We start from the raw sequence: 5,920 nt of genomic DNA on the forward strand, positions 1-5,920 counted from the left end.
TTTGGATCTGTTTTATAGTATCCTAATTTCTCATGAAGTCATTAGCTTCCATTTGCTCTAATCTAATTTTGAAGGAATTATTCTCTTCAGTGAGTTTCTGAAATTCCTTTTCCATCTGGGCAATTCAGCTTTTTAAGGCATTCTTCTCTTCATTGGCTTTTTGGAGTTTTGCTTTTGTTGACTTCTGGTTCTATGTTTTTATCCTTTTTGTCCCCAGAAAAGGATTTCATAGTCTGATTGTGCTTCCTCTGCTTGCTCATCTTTCCAGCCAATTATTTGACTTTTGAGCTCTTTGCCATAGTAGAACTCTGCTTCCAGAGTGAAGAGCTTTCTCCCAAATCACTGGGGTTTTCACAAATGTTGTCAGAGGTGTGAGGAGGGTGCCTTCTCTACAGCCACCCCAAGCTCTGGCACACTGGCCACACACCCCAAGACAATGATCCAGATCCAACCAGGTCAAAGCAAGAGTGATTACCCTCTGAATGATTGTTTGGTCCCCTTTCAATCTGAAGACCAGGAGTTCTAGAAGCAGCCACGTGGCAGCAGCTGCAGGCGCTGCACATCTGCCACCTCTCACCCTGGGGGCAGGGGCCAGACCATGCTTTTCCATCACCCAGTTCCAACAGAGCTCCCCACTGACCTTTTACTTTTTCTCTTTGGTGTTTATGGATTGAGAAATCTGGAAACTGCCTCAGCTGCTGGTGCTTCACTCTCCTGAATTCTGCTTTGGCTGCAGCTAGTCAGGGGTGCCCTGGGGCCTGAACCAAGTGGCTCACACAGTACTGTGCTAGGCTCCCAGTCTGGTGTGATAGACCCTTCCTGTTGGCCTGCTGGGCTGCCTTCAGTGGGAGATTTGTTTCTCTCTGTCACTTTGTGAGATCTGTAGCTCTAAAATTTGTTTAGAGTCATATTTTATAGGTTTTGGAGGTGGTTGTGACAGGAGCTCACAGAGTTTCCTGATTCTACTCCACCATCTTGGCTCTGCCCTAGGAGGGATATTTTCAGGGAGCAAGGGAATGAGTTTTATTTGAAACATGTTGATTTTGAGGTACCAATGGGACTCCCAGATAGAGGTGTCCAGGAGGCAGTTGGTAACATGGGACTTGGGTTCAACAGAGATATTATGACTGGATTTATAGATTAGGAAGTCATCTGCAAAAATATAATTGAACCCCTAGATATTCATGAAATCACCAAAGGAAGAAGAGAGAAAAAAAACTAGGACAGAATCTTGGAGGTGGAAGATGGATAATGATTCATACATGAGACAACAAATGAAATAGTCAGATAGGCAGGAGGAGAACCAATAGAAAGTAGTGCCATAGAAATAAGAAAAATAAAGTATATGCAGTAGAATGGGGTGGTTATTAATAAAAAGAAAGCTACAGAAATATTGAGGAAAGGAAGGAAGGAAGGAAGGAAGGAAGGAAGGAAGGAAGGAAGGAAGGAAGGAAGGAAGGAAGGAAGGAAGGAAGGAAGGAAGGAAGGAAGGAAGGGAGGAAGGAAGGAAGGAAGGAAGGAAGGAAGGAAGGAAGGAAGGAAGGAAGGGAGGATCATTGGACTTTACAGCTAGGCAGAAATCATTAGTAACCTTAGAAAAAGCAGTTTCAATACAGCAATGAAATCAGAAGTCAGATTACAAGGAGTTGAGAAATGGATTGGGCATAAGCAAACAGAAACAGTGAGTGTAGATGGCTTTTCTATGAATTTGACTGTGCAAGTGAGAAGAGTTATAGAAAGACAACTTAAGAGGATGTGGATAGTTGAAATTTTTTTATGGATTGAGAGAGACCTGGGTATGTTTGTAGGAAACAGGGAAAGAGCCAGTGGATAGAAAACAGGAAGATAAAAGTGAAAGAAAGGGAATGATTGATGGCCAAGTTCTCAGAGGACATAAAAGAGAATAGGATTAAAGGCATGAATATAGATGTTGACCATCACAAGGAGAAGCGTCACTTCTTTCACACAGACTGACCAAAAGAAAAGAGAATGGAAGATGATATGGATGGATTTTGAGTTGTGGACTAGAAGAAAAGAGGAAATTCAAGGCAAATGGAATATTTTTGCAGTAAAGCATGAGGGGAGGTCTTCCACTAAGACAAAGGGGGTCCGGGAGCATATTGGAGTTTGAGAGCAGAAAAAATTTAGTATAACTTCTATGTAGAGTGGGATAATGTAAGCCTTGGGGGAATAAAATGACTGTGAGACAGCAGGAAAGTCCCATTGAGATCTGATGGTATGTTTGTAGTGGATTGTAAAGCCAAGAACAAGAAGTTTTTCAGAAGAATGCTTCTATGAGCAGCTTTCAAGGTTCTGATTACAGAGTATAGTGAACACTCTATTGATTCAGAAACAAATCAGAGCAAAACATTCACAGAAATCAAGATACAGTATTCACAATGTTACAGCTTATCACAGGAAATCAAAATACAACATTCACAACAACTTATCACCAAGATGGCCAGATAATTTTCACCACAGTGGTCACACAGTTTTGAACAAAGTTTAATAATTTAGACAATTAATCACTTAGTAATTCAATCATTCAATCATCCATAAGGAAGCTTGCCTCCTTAAGAGTCACAAAATACAATAGTCAAAGTTCTCCACTCATGGGGCACACTAAGTTACAATATCAGTCACTACACAGCACTCTCTTAAGCGGTAGTGTTAAATACACAAGCCATCCACCCCTCAGTCACAAATAAGTTACAATCTTCTCAGCCAGTAAACAGTATCCAAGTAAAGTATTCTTTCAGCTTGACTCAGGGTAATCTCTAAGATTCCCTGGATCCCCTTTCATGGTCCCAGCTCCTACCTGGATTCACCAAACTATCACCTGGGTTCAAAGGCAGACAGCTCCCAGTTCCTTATCCAGCTCTCTGTGCTGTTTCTGTTTCACACTGAAGCTCACAGCGTCCAGTCCACCTTAAATCCATCACAGTCTCTGTTCCTGGGAAGTCAAGGCCTAACAAAGCCACAAACCGGTTCATAAAAATACCAGTATCACAGTCATGCTTCCTCAGTCTTTGGCAGCTCCCAGGAGAAGCTGGCAGCTCCCCAGCAGAAGCTCCAGCTCATTCCCAGTATCAAAATCACTTCACCCAGGTTCCCAAGATCAAAATCATTCTCTCCAGCCTGAGCTTTTCCTCTTCAGCCTCCTCTGTAGCAGCTGTTTCTGCCTCCACGAAGCTTATCCCAAGGAGTTCTGACTCTCCCTCTCTGGGCTTTTCCTTATATACAGTATTGCTCCTCCCTTTTCAGCCCCTTCCATCATCAGCAACGGGTGTTCATACATTCTATTTCTTTAACAGAGGTTTAATTTGAACTAGGTGCTAAATACCTCTTAGCCTTCCAACACAAAGGGGAATTTAAATTTCATTACCATTGCATGGACCTAGTTGCCAAGGTTATTCATTTTCTGTATCAGTGTTCAACAGCATATAAGCAGGAGCATAAAAGGTTAAGGGTAGGGCTAATCCAGAATTGGGTTTGGTAAATCATGAACAGTAACAGAAAAAGGAAGCAAGTGATTCAAGGAAAAAGAAGGATGGTTAACCTTAAGATATAAACAGAATGAAAGAAATTGAGGCTAGAACAGGAGTGATAGATTAAGAGAATAGGAATGGTGGAGGGGGTGAAGGTTACATTAACGATAAAGAATCAGGAGAGGTGAAACAGATATATGGGCTTATGATCAGAGGAAGAAGTTTCAGAGTTCAAGATAATGCAATTGTACATAATTACACCTAAAATGTGACCATCCCTATAAGTGGCTGAGGTAAGGCAAAACCATAGGCCATGGGAGCCAAGGAGGCTGATGAATTGAGAGTCTAGAGTGTTTGGTTCAACACCAACATATTTAATGAAGTCCAAAATTTTAAGAGCAGACAATGAGGTATGGAAGGAGACTGTGACCTCCCGACTACTCCCTGAGAAAGGAAGGTAAAAGATTTGGAAGTTTTTTGATGACTGAGATAAGTGTATGGACCAGATGATATTGAAAGATGGAGAGAACCTCAAAGAAGGAAATACTTCCCAATGCTATTTACATGGATCAAATTTTTAGATCCCAACCTCCCAATCCTTAGAGGTATGGGTACCCCAGAATTTTTGGCATGCTCAGACTTGGGATCTCTGAGGGATCTACTCAGGGCTTTAAATGGATTTAGTCCCTCTTCATTGAAGGTTTTTTGGTACTTTTGACTTCCTGGTACTCATGATCCTTAATGAGGTTGAATTCCCTTGATTATCACTGGTTTATTGAGACTTGGCATCTCATAGTTCTGAGTTATGCTGTTGTCCTTGCTATTTCTGGCACTTGACATTCCATCTCCATTCAGTTTCTTTTTTTTTTTTAACATTGCTGTAAGTTTTATTTGCCAATAAATTAAAGTGCATTCATGTTTTACTCTTTTTGACACTTTTAAAATTCAAAGCCCCTAAGAAAGGGCTCCGTTTCCCATTTAATCTTCAGATTCAGAACTTTCTCATCTTGACTAATCTGGAAATAACAAAGTTCATAAGTCTCCTTGTCAGATGCAACCACACAAAGACAATCATGAAGATTGTTCTTCTTAAGATATTTCTTGGTAAGATATTTTAAATATCGTTTAGAAAACTCCTCAGACACAACAGTAATCTTATTCTTTTTTTATTTTTATTTTTTGGCTTTTTTTGGGGGGGAAGATAGGGCTATTGGGGTTAAGTGACTTGCCCAAGATCACACAGCTAGTTTTTGTGTTAAGTGTCTGAGGCCAAATTTGAGCTCAGATCCTCCTTACTCCAGGGCCTGTGCTCTATTCACTGTGCCACCCAGCTGCCCCAGTGGTCTTATTCTTGAAGCCTTCAATATGAACAACATTCCCTAGGTTCCCCGTTTTCCCACTGACTTTAACTTTCTCCTTCAAGAATTATTTGAAATTTCCAGAATCAAAGATTCCATCTTCAGCTGGACGAGTAAGATCAAGGTTAAGCTTCCAAGCTGATCTCTTAGCCTTGTTATCTTTTGGCAGTGCCATCTTGGACCCACACCCTGTGGAAAGAGTGCCTCCATTCAGTTTCAATGGCTGTTCCTCGTGTCTTGATTTCTTTCCCTCCTTATTTCCATCTGCTGACTTCCCTGGCTTCCTTCAAGTGCCACTTAAAATTCCACTTTCGACAGGAAGCTTTTCCCGACCCCCCTTAATGCTAGTGCCTTACTTCTGTGGCTCTTTCCAACTTGCCTGGTTGTACACAGCTGCTTACATATTAGATGGTTTGCTTCATTAGACTCTGGGCTCCCTGAGACAAAGGACTGTTTGTTTGTTTGTTTCTTTCTTTGTTTGTTTGGGTTTTGTGTTTTTCTTTGGATCCTAAGAGATTATAGCAGTACCAGGAACGGAGTGAGCATTTAATAAATGCTTGTTGACTTGACTTGACTTTTGATTCCTTAGCACTTGCAGATAACAACAGTGGTCATTGAGTCCTGGTGGGGGCTGGACTTTACTCATGCTTAGTATTAGGTTCATAACTTCATCTTAGACAGTGGAGAGGGATGATGTCCTACATATGGAATAAATATCCAGCCCCCACTAAACCATAGCCTGTGTATATTTGGCACCCTGCAGTTCAGGATCTCTTCTAAATTTTCTCAGGATCTCAGATGAATGTGGGTCTTCTAGTTCTTCTGACTCCCTGTGACTGTGGCCCTCTGGACAACTGCCTCTTTGCCCTTCATCTGCCAACTGAGGTTCATCCTCTTGCTTCAACTGGCAAGTCACTCCTGATGTGGAAATGGGAGGTCCAGGAAAACCAAATTGTTATCATTCCTTTTTCTCCTCTGTTCCTCCCTTCTCTTGCTCTCTGATACCTGGAAGCACTGGGACTAAGATGATCAGGCCTAGTAGTCGTCTATAAATTTTGTGTTTGAGAGTAAGAG

The 5,920-nt window shown here is 41.5% G+C and overlaps 1 pseudogene; it reads right to left on the reverse strand.

The window, feature by feature from the left end:
* Window positions 1-4,426: 4,426 nt before the first annotated feature.
* On the reverse strand, window positions 4,427-5,371 carry LOC138153212 (ribosomal protein eL22-like pseudogene; annotated as a pseudogene).
* Between the last annotated feature and the right edge of the window lie 549 nt (window positions 5,372-5,920).

The sequence above is a fragment of the Petaurus breviceps genome, unplaced genomic scaffold (genome assembly GCF_028583685.1).
Source record: "Petaurus breviceps papuanus isolate PSGF00001 unplaced genomic scaffold, PetGlider_PUasm1.0 90977, whole genome shotgun sequence".
Taxonomy (NCBI): Eukaryota; Metazoa; Chordata; class Mammalia; order Diprotodontia; family Petauridae; genus Petaurus; species Petaurus breviceps.